Source organism: Pseudorca crassidens, chromosome 17 (genome assembly GCF_039906515.1).
Source record: "Pseudorca crassidens isolate mPseCra1 chromosome 17, mPseCra1.hap1, whole genome shotgun sequence".
Classification (NCBI taxonomy): domain Eukaryota; kingdom Metazoa; phylum Chordata; class Mammalia; order Artiodactyla; family Delphinidae; genus Pseudorca; species Pseudorca crassidens.
In genome coordinates, this window is record NC_090312.1 from 73,416,706 (window position 1) to 73,439,900 (window position 23,195).

General features: G+C 43.2%; 1 long non-coding RNA gene across 1 annotated transcript in view; it reads left to right on the top strand.

Moving 5' to 3' along the window:
* The first annotated feature begins 9,410 nt into the window (after positions 1–9,410).
* The window catches only part of LOC137210378 (uncharacterized), a 28,447-nt gene continuing 14,662 nt past the window's right edge, over positions 9,411–23,195 (top strand). The window contains exons 1-4 of the long non-coding RNA XR_010936490.1: positions 9,411–9,639; positions 11,434–11,472; positions 21,188–21,258; positions 22,079–22,232. This is a non-coding gene — a long non-coding RNA (uncharacterized lncRNA). The remainder of the gene's footprint in view (positions 9,640–11,433; positions 11,473–21,187; positions 21,259–22,078; positions 22,233–23,195) is intronic.

Consider the following 23,195-nt stretch of genomic DNA (forward strand, 5'->3'; position numbering starts at 1 on the left):
GGATGTGTAGGGTGCATGCCTGAACATGACCTCAGCATCTTTCAAAGTTTCAGGAGGGCACCTAGTTGGGGAGTGTTGGAAGAAGGGATGCCAGCTCTCAGGAAAGCTCTTTGACCTCTGGTTCTCAATTACCACCTCTAGCTACTTCTGGCCGAAACTTCCTCTCCAAACATGTGCAGTCTATTACTATAACTATATTGAATCTAGAAAAATCAAGCTGAACATATACTGTTGGGGCCTTATCAGTTATTGTAATTGTCAGAATACTGTGTTTACTATTATCATTAAGTCCCATAGGACTCTAGAATTTATTGAAATAGTATTTTTTTAAAAAACCTGAAATGGCTTGAGAGGCATATAAAAGCAGTTTTGGGGTGAATTCTTTCTTTAAAAACAATGTAATAATAAGTAAAGGGTTTCATTGGATTATGTTAACGGATTTTCCTTAGACAATTTTAACTTCTAGGTTGGTTGGCTTTTATTGGTTGGTTTTTATCACCCACCTGGCTCTTGCCCATAATCTTGTCATTCCTGCTCAAGGAATATTGAAACTGGGCCCCATAGAGTGAACAGAAGCTGGTGGCTAACAGGAATTCTTGAGATTGTCTTGCAGAGCAACAGATAGGGAAACAGCTTGTTAAAACCCTTCTGCTATTAAACTGCCTTTGCTGATTAAGCTGGCTTTTGTTTTCTTCCTTCCTTCCTTCCTTCTTTCCTTCCTTCCTTCCTTCCTTTTTTTTCTCTCTTTAATTGCATGCCTTCCCAGCTTCACATAGCCCCACTGTTTTACAGGAAATTGGAGGGAGCTCTTGTCCAGTGCCAGCCGGCTGAGGCTGGTTGGGACCACTGACCCTAAAACTGGGCTTGTGCAGGTGTCCAGTGGATGGTCTTTTGACATCAGAGGACTGGAGAACTCTACCCTAAGATCATGTTAAGTGCCTCCATTTTTTTAAAAAAGTTTTATTTATCAATCAATTAATACACAGTATAGTCATTGCTTATAACATTATATATTGCTGTTTATTATATAGTTTTATTTATTTATTTATTTTGGCTGCACCAGTCTTAGTTGTGGCATGTAGGATCTTTCAACTGCGGCATGCGGACTTATTTGTGGCATGCAGACTCTTAGTTGTGGCATGCAGAATCTTAGTTGTGGCATGCAGACTCTTAGTTGCGGCATGCATGTGGGATCTAGTTCCCCAACCAGGGATCAAACCCGGGTCCCCTGCATTGGGAGCGTGGAGTCTAACCCACTGGACCACCAGGGAAGTCCCAAGTGCCTCCTTTTTGAATATGAGAAGCATGTAACCCAGATATGCCTGTGCAGAACACATTATCTTACCTTTTCCCCTGCCCCCAGTCACCTTTTTCCACGCCTAAGTCCTCCCTGCTTATCCCTTAAATATCCCATATACCCATCGACTTCAGGGAGGTGGATATGAGACTTGTTCTTCCATCCCTGTACTTGGCTGCCTTGTGAGTAAATTCTTTCTTGGTTGTGAACCTTGGCATCTCAGCACTTGGCTTGCTGTGAGTTGGCCAACGGACCTGCTTTGGTAACAATATCAACTCGTCTTATTCAAGTCACTGTGCTCAACTATTTTGGCTCATAGAAGTTTGAAATAGAAAGATCTTAGGTCTCTCTCTGTAAAATGGGAATTAATACACTATACTCTGCTGTATTAATTTCCAGTTGCTGCTGTAACAAATTACCACAAATTCAGTGGCTTAAAACAATGCAAGTTTATTATCTTACAGTTTGGAAGTCAGAAATTTGAAGTCAGTTTCAATGGGCTAAACTCAAGGTGTCAGAAAGCCTGCATTCCTTCTGGAGGCTCTAGGGGAAAATCTATTTCCTTGTATTTTCTAGCTCTAAGAGGCTGCCTGCGTTCCTTGGCACTTAGCCCCTTCCTCCATCTTCAAAGTTAGGAGTGGTTGGTGGAACCTTCCTCATGCTACATCCCTCTGACATTCCTCTTTCTAGTCAAACCTCCCTCTGTCTCCTTTGTGATTACACTGGGTCCACCTGGGTAATCTAGGCTACTCTTCCCCATGTCAAGACCCTTAACTTAATTACATCTGCCAAGTCCTTTTTTTACCATGTAAGGGAACATGTTTACAGGTTCTAGGGATTTGCACATCGACATCTTGGGGGTCATTATTCAGCCTCTCATATTAGGCTACTCTAACAGTGTGAATTGTTGCATTTGTGGTAGATACGTAGTCCATGGGCAAATTTTTAATAATGGAGTAAATATAACACAAATGACATAATGCTCAGGAATTGTAGTCAATGAAAAGAAGCTATCCAGATAGCCCCTTGTAAGATGAATTTTATCTTTAAAGAATTTAAAAAATTTGTTTGGTCTTTATCTTAAATGCTCTTTTTCCTATTACGGTATTTTAGTTCCATTCTTAACTTTTTTTTTTTTACAAAGTTGGATACACTCTCCTTATTAGGAATTCATCATGTTACATTGATGTAACCAGAAAGAAAAATCAGGTCAGCCTAACGTTTGAAGAATATGAAAGCCAAAATTCAAGATGTGGAGAAGAAACCTGGGTTGAAGCTTTCGGAAAATTTAATTTAAAATTTGAGGTCAATTCTCTAACAGAAGGCACCGTTATTAGATATTTACTTTCAGTATTTAAGGAAATTCACTTATAAGTATTTAATTATCTCCAAATATTAAAAAAATATATACTTTTTAAATTATGAAAGCGAAAACTGTAGTCTCAGGAAAATCCTGGGAAGTGATAGTTATGCCTCACCACCCACTCTTTAAAATTAGTTAATTGGTTTCTTGTCTCCTCTCTCCAGCACGCAGAGGTGGTGTCTGGCCCGTCCTCCTGTCCCTTAGTGTGATCTGCTTGGAAGGTGGCACCCAGCCTCCCTGTTACGTTCATCCGTTCATCTCTCCTGCCCACCGTGTGGTCCTTGGGCTCCATTCCTTCCTCCTTTGTTATGTAGGTAAGGTAACTTGAGCTGAGGCTGGAGTAGTTGTAATTGCAGAAGCTTTTTTTTCATAAAGGCAGGACTAAAACCGAGGTAAATTGTTTAAAATGAGACACTTGGCATCTCTTGCCTGTTGAGGTATTAACACCATTCCCAGATTGTGTATTATTTTACAGGTACCTAATGAATCCCTGTTTGTCAGAGCCAGTAGGATATCAGGTAAAATGCAGCCGCATGAAAATGATCGTCGGAGGGCTCTATGTTGTAAAACCTGGAAGAGATCACTTAGGGACAACTTTCAGAGGTCACCTTCAGATTTTAGCATTTTGGAAAAGTTGCCCCAGAAGAGGGTGCCTTTCTTGGTGAGGCTGCAGTAACAGGAAATAGTTCATTGAAACCTTTGTGGGTTACCTATAAGATAAAAAGGACTGTGGCGAAGTCCCAGTGGTATAAAGGAAAGCGTTTATGTGTTGTCTAAACTGGATTTCCCTGCAGTGATTTGTAAAAGCCAAATTGCTGAGGGCAGCGAGTCCCTCTGTTGAATACAGGCCACCAGAGAGGCCAGCCCTGGCAGTGTGCACCTCCAATGGGGCGTGAAACAGACACAGCTCCAGGCTTTTGTTCCATAAGCAGACCAGCTTGGGTAGGAAATTCATCTGAGACTGCTCTGAATTAGAAACTACAAAGTTATGAATGGCCCGTCTGCTCACAGGCCAGAGCCGTTGAATCTCTTGAGTCCTTTAACATTTTTCTAATTGCTTCAATGCATCCCCGCCCCCCCAGAAAAAGATTTTTTTTCAGGCATTGTTTTCAGAAGAAATAATCAAGGGGATGACCCAGATAAATTGTTGCTTTCCCTACTTCCTCCTTTAACTGCAAATTGCTAGAGAAGACTCTATAAAAACTCACAAAATCTATTGGTCTAAAAATCCATTAAAGGTGACATAAGGAAGGCAGGCATAGATTGTTGAAAAATGACAATAATCTATGTAACTGGAAGGAAACTGGTCTCTATGAGGAACAGTGCAGGGTGTCCCATACATAGCCTCCACCTCCCAGTCATTGGCATTAGAGGAATAATAACCAGACTGTGTGGTCCCCACGGGTTCTAGCACTGATTTCTGCGTTATTTTCTTTGGTCCTCACAGCAACCTTCACAGGTAGCTATTATGATTCCACTTTGTAGATGAGCAAACTGAGGAACAGAGAAGTTCTGTGACCTGTCCAAGATCACACAGAGCGGGTGGACATACTATAAAGCAAATGAAGCTTAAACTTCAGGGTCCCCACTTGCATGGGTCCCTGTGAGCGGGGAAGTCACGTGGGGAGGTGGGATGTGGTAGCTGGGACGGGGGCGGGGGGAACAGATTGTAATCAGAGAGCATTTCTGTATTAGCATTTCTGGTAAATTGTCTAAAGAGATCTCAGAAGAAAAGACTGAAATCTCGAGAAATGTGTTGTGATTTCCTTTTTCATTCCAAAGAAATATTCAATTCTGCTCTCAGTTTTGTATTCCTAAAGAGTGGCCCCCAAGCCTTGGGCCCCATAAGACCTACATCTGCCTTTGCAGGTAGGTGGTAAGTGGTAGAGCTGCATTTGAACTTGGGTCTTCTGATTCCAAGGCCTGTTCTATTTTCAGACTATGTAGATACAAACACAGAAAAGTATAAAGAGAACATCAGGTGAAAAAAAAGCTGGATATGAGAGCTATAATCGTAATAATGTAAAACTTGTGCCCCCAGTGGGGCCTCCACCCTTTGGCTCAGAAGCCCTGTGCTCTGTGTCCACAGCTCATCTTCCTTCTCAGAGACGGCATCGAATCCACGTCTGTTCCCTCACAGGACACGGGAAGGGCAGTGCACCAGCAGGTGGCTGATAAACATCAGGTAACCAATGTAAAGGAGTAAATGTGATTTATACTTTCATATTTGGTTTACTGTTCACTTTCTAAAGGAGAAAGTGTATGATGTCACCAGGGTGTCATAAATGAATCTGGGGGATAGATGTGATGATAAAATCTATACTTCCTGCAATGGCTGAGCTCTGTAGGTCTAGTGGGAACTTATTTGTGTGGTTTTGAGTCTTTTAATCAGTTTCTTTTGCTGTAACTTTTCACGATGTGGTGATAAAGATGAACGTTTTCCCAGGTTTGCTGATGGAGAAAGAGTGGCAAAGGGAATTATTTCCCTAGGCCATCATGTAAATTAAGGAGGTGGGGATGGATAGGATAAGAACATAGGATCTCTGGCATTCACTAGAATTGCAGCACCATATTTTATTGCCTGAATTCTAGCATTCAGTTTGGGATCGTTTTTATCAATTTTTGATCTAGGTAGAGAATTAGAAACAAATGTTTTTCTAATTCCATTGTCTACATGAAAGACAATATTGGTCTATTTGGGGTGAGGAGATGCTCTTATTTGAGGAAAGTGGGTGGGCATAAGTTTTTAAGTAAAACAAAAAAGATTTTTTTAATTGAAGTACAGTTGATTTACAGTGTTGTGTTAATTTCTGCTGTACAGCAAAGTGATTCATTTATACATATATATATTCTCATTTATAAAACAAAATTTATTCACTTATCAAATAGTCATTTATTCTGAGAACATGTTCTTCTCATTTTGGGGGTGTTTAAATAGTAATCCTTCTTTTTAAAACAATGAGGATGTCTTTATTTGACAAAATATGCCAGACTTCAAATCTATGTCACTCCCCCAAATCCTCAATATTTTTGAAATCTTACAGGTCCATGAAATTTGAAAGTTTGAGAACCACTCCTGGGGCTCTTGGGTAAGAAATATCATCTCCATAGCTTTTTGCTGGAGGGTTCTAGAACGACTTTTACCCTCTTCTAGGCAATTCCTTGTATTTTTAAAAAAATAATTAACATTTATTTTTGGCTGTTTTGGGTCTTCGTTGCCGTGCGCGGGCTTCTCACTGCGGTAGCTTCCCTTGCTGCAGAGCACGGGCTCTAGGCGCGCGGGCTTCAGTAGTGGTTGCATGTGGGCTCAGTAGTTGTGGCTCACGGGCTCTAGAGCACAGGCTCAGTAGTTGTGGCACACGGGCTTAGTTGTTCCACAGCATGTGGGATCTTCCTGGACCAGGGCTTGAACCTGTGTCCCCTGCATTGGCAGGCGGATTCTTCACCACTGCACCACCAGGGAAGTCCTTCCTTGTATTGTTGATATTCTTGAATGTGTTTGGTGGCCAGTGAACTAGGACATCAAGCTTGGTGAGAGGTTAGGATTTAGCCCTTGTTGCCATTAAGTTTTCTTGGCACATGGATATCAGACACTGCACTCAGCAGAGTAGCTGATTTCATAATATTAATGTAGAAGAACATGGTGGTGGTAGAAATCAGTGCAGCCACGATGATGTCTTTTTAGGTCCTGTGATGAAAGAGAAGTTAATTGGCAAATTTCAACCTTAATCCTCATATAGAATGTTGACTGTGACAAATATCAAAGAGGCTCACGGGAAATAAGGCTCATTGCCTTCCCCACAGCTGCATGCATTTTCCTCTCTTATAATGCAGAGAAAATGGCTCTGAGTGACAAGGCAGTGTGTCTGGTTACTAATAACCATAAAGGGTGAGTGGGTGGCTGAGGAGGTACAGCGCTTGAGGAGAGGGATGAGAGGGACCTGGGAGGCAGAACTTCTCTGAGGCACGTAATTAAATCATCAGTTGTCAGCCATTGCCTGTCTCCTACATTGTAAGGGGAGAGCTGTCTTCTCAGTTATGATATTTTCCGCCCTTTGCATGAAAACATAAGATGGGGTGTGTCCTGGAAAAAATACAGACTATTATGCTTGAGAATATGATCATTATTTTATAATTCCCATTTATTAAGCACTGAGATGAAGTCATTTCCTGAGACAGATATAAATTAGTGCAAAATTCAAGGGGAGAGAGAGAGAGAGGGGTATATGGAGTATATATTTGGGGATGGAGTTGTGTGCATAAAGTAATTCATGTTAATAGGAAACTCAAGATATGAATGATTTCCATTATGTAAATAAAATTAATCCAATTATTGTAGTGTTGGTTACACAGTTCTGTGAATTTACTAAAAATCGTTGAACTGAACACTTAAAGTGAGCGAATTTTATGGTATATTAATTATACCTCAAAAAAGGTGTTAAAAATTCATCTAGTTTTGTTTGGAATGTATAATCAGTAAAACAGTAACAAAAACAATACAGCAGGACTTCCCTGGCCGTCCACTGGTTAAGACTCTACGCTTCTTCTGCAGGGGGTGCGGTTTCCATCCCTGGTCGGGGATCTAAGATCCCACATGCCCCGAGGCTTGGCCAAAAAAAAAGTGATGATAATAATAAAATAAAAATAATGTAGCCCAGTTCACACTCATATTTAATACTGAGGGCTATGCAGGGATGGTTAAAAGGGAGAATCTGATACTGAACCACATGAGAGTATGATAAAGGTTGAATTTTCAGTTTGCAGGTGGTTCTGAATGCTTTGACTCAAGTACCCACCCCCAGTCGGAACTCAGTGCCCACTGATGACTCCATTCGGTTGGCAAGGTGCCAACGGGAGTGTTTTCAAGGGACAGTGACTCAGGGGGCCTTTGTTGACTTGCTATAGTAGCTCTATATAGTATAACTGGGAGACCAAATAATTGATCACCTAACCCAGGGACAGTGTGGAGCTTGAAATGTGGTGCTATTAATAATTACATGGGGACAATAATCATATGCAAGGTCCCTGTAGCTCTAATTGTGTCTGTTAATACAATACATATTTCTATGCAACTCTTGGTTGATTTTATATGCAGGGTTTGGAATCAGAAGACCTATGTTTACCTTTCTGAGCTTTGATTTCCTCAATTCTAAAACACAGACGCTTCCTCCTCCTTCGCTCCCCCACCTCTTTCTTCCCTTCCTCCCTTCCTTCCTTCAACACCTATTTATTGAGCTCCTACTATTTTGTTTTTTAAGTTCTGTACTAAGAATTCAGGAGATAAAGGACCTCCTAGTTTAATTTTAGAAACAGGCTTAGTGACAGCACCTCCCTCACCTTCCTGGAGGGTGCAGCCCTTAAGTCTTAAGTCAGAATAGGCTTTAGGCAGGGGTGGGAGAAGCTCCTTCCAGTAATGGGCTGAAGCACTTTGCAGAGCAGCTAGAGGCAAACACACAACAGTACCAGCTGATCTTTTGTAAAATGTACATCGATGTCCAAGCTCAGGCAGCTGCCACACATCCTAGAAATACCTCATCTCACCCTGGCCACACCTCCCAAACTGTCTGCACCTAAGCTCTGCTTTCTTTCTCCTTGTGGAGGGTGAGCTGTCCCAGGAGCTGGACCGCTGGCCTCTCACCCGCCCTAGCTGGTTGCCCTTGCAAATCCTCCTTCTCTGCCCAGCATCCCTAGCTACTGGATCACTGACTCCCTCTTTACCTAAGGGTTCTCATCATCCTACAGCAATGTTGAAATGTTTCCCACTCTGAGAAAACAACCCTCCCTTGGTGGACACTGCCCTCCACATATTGCATTTCTCTGCAGAACTCCACTTCCTTGCCTTCCCTCTTATCTGATAAAATTCCATCTTGCCAACCCATGCCCAATTTGCTGTCCTAATCTCATTCTCTGACCTCTCAGGGACAAGTGATAGTGACTGAGCCACTTCTTTCTCTTGGCCTCTGGGAAACTTCTGGTTTTTCTCTCTTCTTACTGGCTGCCCCTTCTTGGATTCCTTTCCTGTCTTCTCCTCCTCTGTCCAGTTTCTAAACCCTGGAGTCCCCAGGCCTCTGTCCTGGACCTCCTTCTCTTTTCTATATTTCCCCTCATCTGGTCCATGGCTTTAAATAATATCTATAAGTAAATGAGAAAGCTGTCTCCAGCATTCATTTTTTAAATTTCTTTTTTTATTACACAATTAAGGACATGTGTAAAAATCAGAAAATATGATCAAATATAGGAAGATAAACTCAATCATAAACTCAATAGCCAGAAATAATCATTTAACCTCTTGGCATAGATACTTTTTCTACATACATATATATATGTGTGTGTGTATATATATATATATATATTTTTTATATATAACAAAACAGAATCACATTATACATATTACTTTGAAACTTGCTATTGATATTTAAGCGTGTTTTTGTGCATGTCCTTTGATGCCAACAGACACACAGGTCTCCAGCATCATCTGTAATCGCTATTTCCACGATCGATGAAACCCAACCCATTCTTAACTGTCAGAGTTGTTTCCAGATTTTTGCTGTTGTGCAGAAAGGTAGTGCTGCGGCTCCGTGGCAGCTGGGTCTTTGCGCCCTCGTAAATTGCAGTCCAGGCCGCGTTCGTTCCCGGGAGCTGAAACTGCTGAGTCAGAGGCGCGCGCGTGTGTTAATCCTTCGTGCCAGCGCCTGATGGGTCCCAGGGTTCGGACACCCGCTGACATCGCCTGTCGGTCCTCGGGCCGCGGGGCGCGCGGGGACCAGCCCCTCGCATGGGGAGGGCCTGAGGGACGGGACGACCGGTGGCCGCTGGCGGGGTGCGGCCGCCCCAAAGCACCCCAGGCTGCAGAAAGGGTGGGGCGGGGCGGCCGGGGGCCTTTGTGTGCGCCAGACACCAGATGGGACGCGAAGAGGGACGTGCGAGCAGGTCAGATGGCAGGCTTTCCACGGACCTGCTGCTGCTGCTGCTGCATCGGGTACAAGATATTTTGGCGGGAAGAGAAAATGCTTAAAACAAAACAAAAGTTTTCCCTGTGACAGGCCCTTTGGACAAATGTCTTTTTGACTCCATGTGTGCTTGGGGGCGGGGTTGCCGCTCAGAACCGGTCTCTTTCCTTCTGAGATAAAAGCCTTTTGCTCTGTCAGATGTGGACCCACAAATGAGGGGTGGGGGGCTGTCCATCTGGCATTTCAGGGAGCGGAGCGCGGAGTGGTGTTTGCACTCCGGTGAGCACGGCTGGCCCTTGTTAGGAGGACAGAATGCAAAGGATGTCAACGAGGGGTGGATTTGTACAGGGTCCAGGGGGCCTGCACGTGCAGAGAGAAAGGATGGTGGTGAGGAGGGAACCCCCAGAGAGAATCCCCCAATTTACATCTTAGCCCAGTGTTCATGGGCAGAGCAAGACCTGGCAGGTAGGAGATGTGGCAGCTCCTTGACCAAGTGTTGATTTGCAGAGTGTGTGTGTGTGTGTGTGTGTGTGTGTGTGTGTGTGTGGATGAGATGAGGGGAGGGTGGTGGGAGATGCAGAGGAAAGCAGAGCCTTCCTCTATCTGTTGCCATATGCCCCAGGGTCTCCACCATCTGGGGTGACCCTTTCTAACTATAGTAAACGTGACTTATCCAGGACTGCAGCTTGGGCATCGTTTAGATGAAGTGCTGAAGGCCCTGTTGTCTAGATCTGAATGGAGCGTTGAGTTCTAGAGCATCACTGTCCTGGTCCAGTAGACATGAGGGAGGCTGTGTGAAAACCCCTCTCTCTCTTCTGAATATCTGCTCCACTGCTTTGCCCTCTTCAGGTCTAGGTGTTCCCTCCGGAGGCCCCTGTTGTGCTGGCAGTGGTGTCCCCAAGTCTAGCACGTTAGCACATCCCAGCACTTAAGCGGAGAGCTGTGCTCCCAGCGCAAATGTACTACGGGGACTCGAGGAGCTGGGAGAGGCCTGGGGTGAGTGTGAGAGAGGGCAGGCAGAGCAGGTGAGGGCCCAGCAGTTCCTACTGGGGGGTGGGGCAAAGAGAGAGGGTGCACCAGGGGACTCCCAAAGCACCTGCCCACACGTGTGCCCAGGGAGAGCCTGCTTGGGTCCCAGCTTCCCACCTAACCCTGCATTTCTAAGAAGTAACCCTGGGTGATATGCATAGGTGTCCATCTGCATTGGGGTGGTGTGTCACGGGTCATCTAAAAAGAGAGTGAATTCTGTGTGGGACAGGACAGAACAAAGCCACGAGAGTCCCTTGGAGTTTCAGGAATTGTCGCCTGGAAGCAGGCTCTTCCAGAGCACTGTATGGCCAGCACGAGGAGTCAGGAGTCCTGGGTTTGAATCCCACATCCACTTGTTCATGGTGTGACCTTGGACCAACCCTCAGACTACTGATCCTGTTTCCTTATTGTTAATCAGGAGCGAATAATCCCCAGTTCACAGGGTCAGGGTGAAGGTGGAACAAGCTCTCTGAAGACCATGCAGATGACAGTGATATTTCCATCAATACTTATGATGGCCTCTTCCCCTACTGCAGTAGGCAGGCAAGATGAATACTGGTGTCCTTAGATTATTTTTTCGCTTTATTTTTAATTCCCTGACTCTGAGAGGTTCAGTACAATAGCCATTAACTGCATGTGTCTGTTCATTACTTGAAATGTGGCTGGTTTGATTGATTTACAATGTTGTGTTAGTTTCAGGTGTACAGCAAAGCGATTCAGTTATATATATTATATATTCTTATATTATTCAGTTATATGTATTTGTTATATGTACATATTCTTTTCCATTATAGGTTATTATAAGATACTGAATATAGTTCCCTGTGCTAATAGTAAGTCCTTGTTGTTTATCTATTTTATCTATATCTATATATTTTAATATATATAGCAGTTTATATCTGTTAATCCCAAACTTCTAATTTATCCCTGCCCCCCTTTTCCCCTTTGGTAACCATAAATTTGTTTTCTATGTCTGTGAGTCTATTTCTCTTTCATAAATAAGTTCATTTGTATCATTTTTTTAGATTCCACATGTAAGTGATATATGATATTTATCTCACGTAGTATGATAATCTCTAGTTGCATCCATGTTGCTGCAAATGGCATTATTTCATTCTTTTTAATGACTGAGTAATATTCCACTGTATATATGTACCACATGTTCCTCATTCATCTGTTGATGGACGTTTAGGTTGCTTCCATGTCTTGGCTATTATAAGTAGTGCTGCTCTAAACATTGGGGTACATGTAGCTTTTTGAATTAGAGTTTTCATCTTTTCTGGAGTGGGATTGCTGGATCATATGGTGTGTGCTCTAAGTATAAAATGCATGCCAGATTTCAAAGACTTAGTACAAAAGAGAATGTGAAAGATTTCACTAATAATTTTTAAGTTGACTACATGATGATAATATTTTGGATACATTGGGCTAAATAAAAATATGAAAATTAATTTTCTGTTTATTTTTGCTTTTTTATGTATGGCTTCTAGAAAAATTAAAATTATATATATGGAATGCATTATATTAAATTGGACACTAACATAAATATCAGGAAGACTACAGTTGGCCCTCTGTATCTGCAGGTTCCGCATCTGTAGATTCAACCAACTATGGATTGAAAATATTAAGAAAAAAAAATTCCAGAAAGTTCCAGAAAGCAAAACTTGAATTTGTCTTACTCCAGCAACTATTCATATGGTGTTTACATTGTATTTCCAACTATTTACACAGCATTTACAGTGTATTTACACAGCATTTACAGTGTATTTACAACTGTTTACATAGCATTTACATTGTATTAGGTATTGTAAGTAATGCAGAGATGATTTAAAGTATACAAGAGGATGTGTGTAGAGAATATATATAAATTTATGCCATTTTATATAAGGGTCTTGAGCATCCGCTGATTCTGGTATTCGTGGAGGGTTCTGGCACCAGCCTCCAGTGGACACTGAGGACAGCTTACCTTTCTTACTGTCCAGCCCTATCCTCTCTCATGAGCCTGGCTGGTTGGGTGACAGAATTCTGTGATCTGCCTTTTTGTTACTCTTTAGGAAACTCAGTCTTTCTGGCTTCAGTGTTTTCTTCTCTCTTTTTTTGTTTGTTTTGTTTTGTTTTATATTTTTTTTCTGGCGTCAGTGTTTTCTGACATTAGGTTGTTTTGAGGCTGTGAGTCTTGCCTTGTTTCTATAAATCAAGACCAAAGCAAAGCTCTGCCCTCAGGTTGACCCATGCTGTTTCAGAAATGGGGCTTTGGCTCCTGCACCTTACGTGTTAGCACAGGTGATTAGAGAAAGCCCAGGACAAAAGGAAAATCTGCCAAGACCTTCCTGTATTTCATGCCTTATTTAACTGGCCATTGCTTTTCTCCTTTATAAGTTTAAATCAAAGCAGAAGATGGTTAGGGCCCAAGGGAATGTTTTGATGTAGTGAGACTTGTGGCCACATGTTGGAGAAGGTGTCTTTCTTTCCCTCTCTGAGCACTTCATCAGGAGTGACTGTCCCCCGCATGTACAGTGATTCTCCACAAGAGTGCCTAGGGAGAATAACTCCTTCTCACCCCCTCTGGGAAGCAACCAAGGATGTCTCACTTAGTTCTCACCAAGGAAGTGATTTCACACCAACCTCTTTGTACTTTGGTCTAGGCCAGGCAGAATAAGTTCCGTTTTCTTAGCTTAAAATTTTCGTCTAGACAGTTTAAAATTCCATTACATTTCTGTTCTTCAGAGTGAAAGCAGGGTCTCAGAACATTGGATGGGAGTCAGTCCAGGGGTTGGGATGTCCAGGCTGGGTCCCGCTGGTGGGATGCCTTCTTCTGCTGTCAGAGGTACTGCCGCCCTGGCACCTGGTGGGAGGACCCTCCCACTGGCCTGCGGCCCAGAGTAAGGCTGGAGCTGGCCCTTCCTGGACACAAAACAGCCTTGTGGACATGGTTGACAGAGAAGCCCTCACTTCTAAGGGTGGGAGGATGTGAGGGCCCCCTCTAGCTTTTATAATTTATATACTTTTAAAAGGCTCTCCTCTGGCTTGGCCAACTGCAACTGGACAAGTCATTCAGCCTCCCCATTAAAGAAGGGAATTGGCAAGATGGACTCGCCAGTTCCATCCAGTCCCCAAGTTTTGTGATGCTATTAAGAGAAAGAAGAAACAGCCGGCTCAGGGGAACCAGGTTCACGAGAAAAAGGACTGAACGTTTCTTCTTAGAACAGCACGTACCCAGAAACAAGTATAGGTGAAAGGAGATTACTGTCAAAAGGGGCTTCTTATTTGATAGCCCTCCTTTCTGATGATAAACATGCCCAATGACAATCATCACAGCCCTTGACTTTGATAAATCTCTTGCTTTCATACTTGCTGTCAGAGCACACCCGTGCTCCATGGCTGTCTTGCTGGACGCAGGGCTGGTACCGCTTCCCAAGCCTCAGGGCAGGCCTCAGTGGGGGCTGGAGTCTCATCCAGCCCCAGTTAACTTTGAGATGCTGAGCATCTGTTAACTACATGGTTGGCAGGAAGGCGAGGGTGGTACTGGTGTGGGGAGATAGAAGGACACGAAAGAAGAGGATAATAACTGTGTCTTCAACTGGGAATCTAGGAAGCAATAGGAGAGTCTCACAAATTCTTCCTCCCTCCTTCCCCAGAAAAGAGTGCCTGGTGTATAACTCCAAAGCACAGATACGGTGATGTCATTGCCCTACTCAAAAATCCTTGGTGGCTTCCTGCTGCCCACATTTGGGCATTTGGGGCCATCTATAACTACCCCCAAATCTTCTTTCCATCTTTCTCTCTCACACTCCTCCTCAGAGAAATCCTTCATCTTCCCACCTCCTTACTTTTTCTGGACTAGATACTCTTTCTCAAAAACTCTAATCCCAGAATTACCTCTTGAAATCCTCATCATCATTCAAGGCCCAGCTGGTTTTGGTGCCTCCTTCATGAAGCCTTCCTGGATTTCCTGAGCCAGGAATTTTCCCTCCCTTATCTGAGCATTCATAGCCTTTGGTTTGTATCTCTCTTTTGGTACAACTTGCTTTCTGTCTATTCTTGTAATTATTTCTACACACCTTTGACTATGCCTATGTGGACCTTAGAGCATTTAGCCCATGCTGTGCCCTTAGTAGGTGCTCAACAAATGTTTCTAGATCCACATATGAAATAAAAGTGGCAAAAAAGCCCATGCATTGGTGCTGATGTAGCAGTGCAGGACAGCTGCCAGGCCAGGTGAAACAAAGATCTAAGAGCAAATGGCCTCAGACCACCTCAAAGCACAGAGGCTTTATTTTCCAGAACAGAATTTGCTGGTAGCTTGCCAGCCCTGTCTGCCTCCCAGAGGGGACCTATTTTTTCCCCCTTCTCTTTTCTTCTTTGAGCCCCACACACCTGCCTCCTTCTCATATTGAATAAAGGAAGAATTGGAAATACAAGAGGCACTTAAGGAAAAGAAGTACTAATTTTGAAGATTATGTTGTGGTTAGGTTAATCTCACGATATGAGGAGTTTAGTTTTGATCACTTTCTGCTTATCATTTACTTAAAAAAGACAACCATCATATTTAAAACAAACTTTAGGACCTTGGAGGTTCTAAGCCAGTGCCTTCCACACTTGGATGAGCATACACACCTCTGGAGGATCTCACTAAAATGCAGAATCGGACTTGGTAGGTCTGGGTAGAGTCTATCATTTCACATTTCTAACAAGCTCCCAGGTGATGCCTGTGCTCTGGTTCTGTGGAGCACACCTTGAGAAATACATGATTTTCAAATTATGTGCAGTAACTAAGTTTCTCAAATCACCTTTCTCACTTTAAGCCCCCATAATGGTGCTGTTCTTTTTTTTAAATTTTATTTTATATTATAGTTGACTTACAATGTTGTGTTACTTTCAGGTGTACAGCAAAGTGATTCAGTTATACATATATCCATTCTTTTTCAGATTCTTTTCCCATATAGGTTATTAGAGAAGATTGAGTAGAGTTCCCTGTGATGTACAGTAGGTCCTTGTTGATGACCTATTTTATATATAGTAGTGTGTGTTTGTTAATCCCGAACTCCTAATTTATCCCTCCCCCTCCCACGTTTTCCCTTTGATAACCATAAGTTTGTTTTTGATGTCTGTGAGTCTGTTTCTGTTTTGTAAATAAGTTCATTTGTATCATTATTTTTTAGATTCCACATGTAAATGCTACCATATGATATTTGGCTTTCTCTGTCTGATTTACTTCATTTAGTATGATAATCTCTAGGTCCATCCATGTTGCTGCAAATGGCATTATTTCATTCTTTTTCATGGCTGAGTAATATTCCATTGTATATATATACCACATCTTCTTTGTCCATTCCTCTCTCAATGGACATTTAGGTTGCTTCAATGTCTTGGCTGTGGTAAATTTTTTGGCGCTCTTCTTAAGGCCCATTTAGCAGACTTCATTTTGTTATAGCTATGTATACGTTAGGAGCAATTGCTTTGAAGGTAGAAGCCATCTCTTCCTGTTATCTTCACATTTTCTTTTATAACCCTCATACTAGCAGCACACAGTAAGTCTTCACAAATGTTTGTTATATGAATAAGTGAGTGAATGAATGGGCAAAGCAAAACTATAAATCTGTATTCCAGGGCACAGTTGTGCCCCTCAGAGTAAGCTGAGTCCAAGAAAACAAATCAAGGTGTGCGATGGAAACTGACCTCTGTCAGGAGCTGACCTCATTGCTTAGGGAGAGGGACCGTTTTGAACTGACTGGACCATATGCCCTTTTGAATACCATAGGCTCCCAGTTATACTTTGGAATGTGCCACTAGGAAGGACACACCACATAACATATGGCAGTCACCATACACTGGGGTTTAGTGTTATGAACCTCTGGCAACTTCTCACTACAATCCTGTGTAATTATTCAAATGCTAATTATAGAACCCATGGAGTATCCAGGCTCTTAGCCTTTTCTGCTTATTTCTGCCTCCTTGTTTATTTTTGGTCACTTTTCAACATTTTGGCACTCTTCATCATGTCATGTGCAGAGCTGCTAGTGAGAGCTTTACTGTAACAGAGATCTCTTCAGAGCCCTTGTCTTCCTGGGCTTCACATGCCTGCCCACTGCCAACCAGAGTCAAGACCCCTGCTGAGCAGGGCCTCCTGGGCCCTTAGGTGCCCGCCCTGTGGCCTTTCTCCGCTTTATCTTTCAGCCTTTGCCACCATACTCTCCACTCCCTCCAAAAAGACTGTTTTCCAATCCCTGAGCACATGCTTAGTCTCCGTGTGTTTGCTTTTCCTGTTTGCTTTGCCTAAAATGCCTTCTCTCCACCTGGCAACCTCCCTTTCCCCGCCCTGTCCAATCGTCCAATCCCACCTTCCCCTGGGGTCCTCCTGAAACTCCAGAAAGAACAAGTCAGTCTTCCGGGGGCCCTGCCTCTTTGCTGCTCCTCTGTTTCTTCATTCATCCCATTGCGTTATCGATGGAGCCCTACTCTGGCCCACCTACCTTCCCCTTTTGTCTCCAGCCCCACTGTGGGCACCCAACTCATGCTCGTTGAAGAAATGGAGTCCACGGGAAAGCACTTTAACCACCGCTATTCACAATAATCCCTCTTCCTTTCTCCTGGCTGTCCAGAAGGAATTCCCATCAATCCAGGACCTGCTTTGTGCCAGCCTCATTACCTCCTGTCTTATTTCTTCTTCACAACTTCTCTGCGTGGTAGGTGTTATTAACCTTATTGTGTTCACGGGAATGCTGTGGTTCAGGGAAGCTAAGTCACTTGCCCCAGAGCTTTCTGAAGGTTTTGTCTGCAGATGTGGGACCCATATGCTAAAAATTGGGGCTCTGGAAGCCTAAGTCCCATAAAGTATGTGCTGAAAGCCGGTGCCTCCTTAATAAAGCTGTTGGTTGGGTAGGAAGTCTGTCAGAGGCATCTGAGTCACTCATTCCTGAAACAAGACCTCAGTGTCGAATGGAATTCCCCCTCTTTCCTGTCCCTGTTTCCTTTATATGACTCAAGAGGAGGGCACGGTACGTAGGGAGCTCGCGGACTTGGTAGGTATGACTTTGAGGGTGGGGCAGCATTTTTCGAAGCACAAGTAGCCAGATTATTTCCCCTTTCCAGAGGGGTTATTGTTGGTCATGCTCATGGAGCCATCATTTCAAAATATTTTCAAGAGGTTTTTTTCTTTTGCCGTTAATTTAAAGACAGGTGATTTCACGCTTGCATGTTTCCTTCTTTAGATAGATTGCACTTGTGGGTAATTGACGGCTCTAGGATTGATACAACACAAACACACCCAGTATCTGTGTGACCTTGGACAAATGATCGAACCTCTCTGAGCCTTCACTTCCTCATTTAGAAAATGAGGTTGCTGGGGGGACTACCTGAGAGCATGCATTTATGAAAACAGGTGCTGAGCCTACAGTAGCCGCTCACAAATATTTGCCGAACCTGAGGTCCCAGCACCTAGTTTTCCCCAACGCTTCTTTCTCATCAAAATCCTCCTCAGGCACTGAAGTGCTTAAGCAATTCTAGAAAGAGTTTGGATATAAATTACAAGCAAATAGTCAATGATATAACTGAATATTTAAATAAGGGTGTCCTTTGGGTTTCTGTTTCTTCTCCAGAAGAATGTGGGCCACAGTGAAGTGAAGGTAAAATAAAAATGAATGAAACTCATTCACTCACTGAGGATTGAGAGCCAACTGGACCACTAGTGTCAGAATCCCCTTTAATGCCCCATCCTAACCTAGGATGATCTCTAGCTGAGGAGTCCTAGAGTTTGGGTGAGTATCAAGAAAGGAGATGTAACTTAGTGAGCAACAAACTCATCAGGTGATTCTTATAAGGATTAAGAGTTGAGGATGACTCAGCTGCTTTTCTTAATTCAGTCAAACTAACAAAAGGTGCTGTGGAGAATCAGTCTCCCTGCTGTGGTCACGGTTTTTCCTTCAGGAGACCTCAGACCCATGTTTGGCATTTGTCACACCCCTTGTTGGTTTCTGTATACAAACCTTTTAAGCCTGAAGGTGGTGAACTGACATGTGTTTTGGAAGGAAGACCGTGGAGACGGTAGAATTGCAGCACTGGGGTTTTAAATCACAGCCTGTGATTAGAAACCAGCAAGAAGATTCATTCTGATATTGGTATTTGGCATTGATTTAGAAAACTCAGACATTCTGAGAGTCTCTACAGGGAATGCAAAATGAATGAATCAACTCGTTTGGGTGGAGCGCATTTAATCCAGGGAAATCGGTTTGTGTAAGTTACGACGTGCACTTTGGGGGCCGAACAGTCCTTCCACCTGTGTCTGCTTCCACTTCCTGTCCTTGGAGCAACAGGTGTACTAGCATCCCATTAAGTCGGGGAGGGCACATGGCATTTTGACACCGTTGTTTTTATGCAAGTACATTTGATACAGCCTTAAAAATGAAGCCTAAAAAAAAGCCTTAAAAAATCTCTTATGTTTTAGTTTTATTACCAAATGAAGTAAGACAAAGAGCTTCACCCATCCCCGCCCATTCAGTCCCAGAACATCACCTCCGTGCTAATCCTCCGGAGCTCCTCTGATGTAAAGATGGGACTAAGCTGGGCACCAGGGGTGTGTCAGGTCGTCAGGGTGGGCGGTAGCTGGTGGAAAATCACTAGTAATGACACAGCAGTTATGTGCCCTCAGGAAGGGCATTGTCATCCTGAGTGTCGTTTCTTGTCTGAGAATCTGGGAGTTCTCTGTCTCGTGTCCTCTAATTTTGCTCTTTGAGTTGCAACACCCATAATTATTACTTTCGATTAATAATAGATTCGCAAATACCTCTGCTTTGTGTAAGTTTCTTGATTATGTCAACTTAATTATTCTTTAGACACTAGAGGGGATGGAGGGAAAGGAAGTTATTTGGGACACAATGTAGTCCTTTTTCCTTAGGCTGTCCGGAAAATGTTCATTTTTGTTTTTAATAATTTCCTTAATACACATTTTATAGAGGTTTGTTCAATATTGTTAAATTCCCTTATGATGACAGTTTGGAGGGGACCCTCCTGTGAGACTCAGTTTGAATAGACTTTTCCAAAATATTTTTGCTGCCTTAAAAGTGGTTTTTGAAAAATGAGTAAAAGATACACACGGCAAAAGAAAAATCAAACGCACAACTATGGCAACGGTAGAATGATCAGTCTTTGCTGGGGCTTAGAGGGAAGGAGGGAGGAATGGGTGGGCAGAGGGGATGTTGAGGGCAGTGAAACTGTTCTGTGTGATACGATAAGGGCAAACACACACGATATACATTTGTCAAAACCCACAGAATGTTCAACATCAAGGGAACCCTAATGTGCACTGTGGACTTTCGTAATCACTTATCAGTATTGGCTCATCAGTTGTAAGATGGGAACCCCACACCAGTGCACGATGTTAGTGATGGGGTGTGGTAGCTGAGGGAGTACATCCTGTACTTCCTGCCCATTTGTTCTGTAAACCTGAAACTGCTCAAAAATAAATTTTAAAAAAAGACTTTAGAAAATAAGTAAAAGATGCATATGGTAAAAAATGTATAATGTATAAAATAGATGACTAATAAGAACCTACTATATAGCACAGGGAACTCTACTCAGTGCTCTGTGGTGATCTAAATGGGAAGGAAATCTAGAAAAGAGGGGATATATGTATACGTATAACTGATTCACTTTGCTGTACAGCAGAAACTAACACAACATTGTAAAGCAACTATGCTCCAATAAAAATTATTTTAAAAAAAATACAGAGTTTGTGGGGAGGGAGTTGTCCCCATTTCTGATCCTCAGTCCTCAGCATCCTGCCCCGGAGGCAGTGATATTTGGCAGTTTAAAAAATATCCTTCCAGAGATATTCTCCTCGAGCACACGCACATGTAAATATGATCTCCTATCTTTTTAAATACAAATATTGCATGTTATATATAATTTTCATTAAAAGGAAATAAAATATAAGACTAACACAGAACAGAAAACAATAGAGTAGGCAAAAATCCCCCATAAATGGTGGAGGCAGGAATGGAGCAAGGTCAGGGGTGCAAATGGGGTTTGGTGATACCCGAGAGAGGTGTTTGACAGGGTGGTTCTGAGGCAGTTCTGGCAAAATCGCTGCCCCCCAAAGCTGTATCGAAACAGCCTGCTCCTGTCTCTGATTAGACAGTACTGTGAAAGCTGTATAATCTAAGGGTTGTTCTCTTCAAGACCTTGGCAAGCAGTCCATTCATTCCGGTGACATCATCTCTCAAATGTTTTTGGAACCACTCCTCTGTAATTGGCCTTCAGAGTCGGCCAGACAGTTTGTTTTGTTGCATTTTTTAAAACTGAGAAAGGGGATCATCTGATGGCTCTGAGCCCGGGGGGTGTGAGCCCCGGGGACTGTGCACCTGAATTTGCTAATGTGGTCGTGCTGTTGTTTGCTTTTTGTTTAACAGAAAAAGCAAACAAACCAACACCCCCAGCCTGCTCCCACCACCTGCATTGCGGTAGGATAAACGTGGATGCAGGGGGCTGCTTTGCATCTGAGAAAAATGAATGCTAATACGGCAGCTTGATTTGTTTCTGACTTTTTTCCAGGTTAAGTTAAATGACATCCAAGGAGTGAAGACATTAGACCTGCGCTATCCAATACGATAGCTACAAGCCACGTGAGTTGAGTACTTGCCACTCAGTAATGTACTAAACACAATTTACTTATTTATTAGCTTATTGTTCATTGGTTCTCCTTGCCCTTACCTCACCTCACCCCACTAAAGTATAAGCTCTGTAAGCCAGGGATCTTTGATTTATCTACTTATGTATCTACGTATTTGCACACAGTAGGTTCTCAATAAATGTTTGTTGAATGAATGAATGAAAGACCTCACCTTCATGCCTGAAAACCTTTCTCTCTGGTTGGGAAGGGAGCAAAGGTACACACAGGAAATGTGTCGAGAAGAACATAGGAGATACATACACACATACATATATATGTTTGCATGTGTACATACAGATTGTGTGGTATGGGTTATAAATGCTATTAGAATTCACAGAAAGGAAATAGTCAGGTCTGGAGACTTGAGCTGAAACGTGAGCATGGGACCTGGAGTCTGTGTGAGAATCAAGAAAGGAGGAGATGTTACTCAGTGAGACAGATGGTAAGTGAAGCTCCAAGAGGGTGCTTGTGAAGAGGAGGAGTTAAGGACTGAGACCTTGGTTTTAGGGGGACACCTACAGTTAGGGTGTGGAAGCAGGAAGAGAAACCAGCCAAGGAGTGACGAAAGAGAAAGTCAAGATAAGGGAACCCGGGAGTGCTCTGGGGCCAGAAGCCTAGGAAGCAAATTTGAAGAAAGGGAATGCAATCATGAGGATTCCGTGCAGGAGCCAGTATGGGATATAAACACACAGTGAAGGTAGGTGTTTTTTTTTTTTTTTTTTTTTTTTTTGCGGTACGCGGGCCTCTCACTGTTGCGGCCTCTCCCGTTGCAGAGCACAGGCTCCGGACGCGCAGGCTCAGCGGCCATGGCCCACGGGCCCAGCCGCTCTGCGGCATGTGGGATCTTCCCGGACCGGGGCACGAACCCGTGTCCCCTGCGTCGGCAGGTGGACTCTCAACCACTGCGCCACCAGGGAAGCCCTGAAGGTAGGTTTTGACCTAAGGGGAGTTACTAGATGTTGTCGTCACTTGCTAGATTTTGAATTGCCAGGTGCAGTTATTGCAGTTTGGATAGTTGCCAGTAGGTGCTGCTTTGCTTAAGTTTGATTGGTTCATGAATAACCAGGAGACCATAGATGGATCGCCCTACCATCCAGTCTCTTAGCATTTACCTCTAAAATAGAAATCTCCTCTAAAATATGTATCTCCTTTGTAAAAATAAGCTATTATTAATTGCTGCTTATAAAGAAAGTGCTACATAATTTAGAGTAACTAAATATAGGTTAAATTCCATTGACATTAAGCTCAATTATATTATTAGTCTTTCCTCAGCTAAGTCTTGGCTTTTTTGTTTTCTCCTAATTTAAAGGAATTTTTCTAATTTAAAGGAATCATACTTATTAGAGTAAAACTATAGGTCTAGGTTTGCTTGAGACAGTCCCTGATTTTGCCTCTTATTCTGGCATCCTGTCTGGATTAGCCTTTGTCCCAGATGTTCCTTTTTTTTTTTTTTTAATAAATTTATTTCTTTATTTTTGGCTGTGTTGGGTCTTCACTGCTGTGTGTGGGCTTTCTCTAGTTGCAGCAAGCGGGGGCTACTCTTCATTGCGGTGTGTGGGCTTCTCATTCGGTGGCTTCTCTTGTTGCGGAGCATGGGCTCTAGGCGCGCAGGCTTCAGTAGTTGTGGCATGCGGGCTCTAGAACGCAGGCTCAGTAGTTGTGGCGCACAGGCTTAGCTGCTCTGCGACATGTGGAATCTTCCCGGACCAGGGCTCGAACCCATGTCCCCTGCACTGGCAGGCGGATTCTTAACCGCTGCGCCACCAGGGAAGTCCCCAGATGTTCCTTTTTAAAGGAGGTACTGTTTCTGCTAGTACAGAGATAAGCAGGGGTGGGTTTGGTAGATTTTACTCCTTGACCAATCGTATGTGAGACACAGTGCAGCAGCCA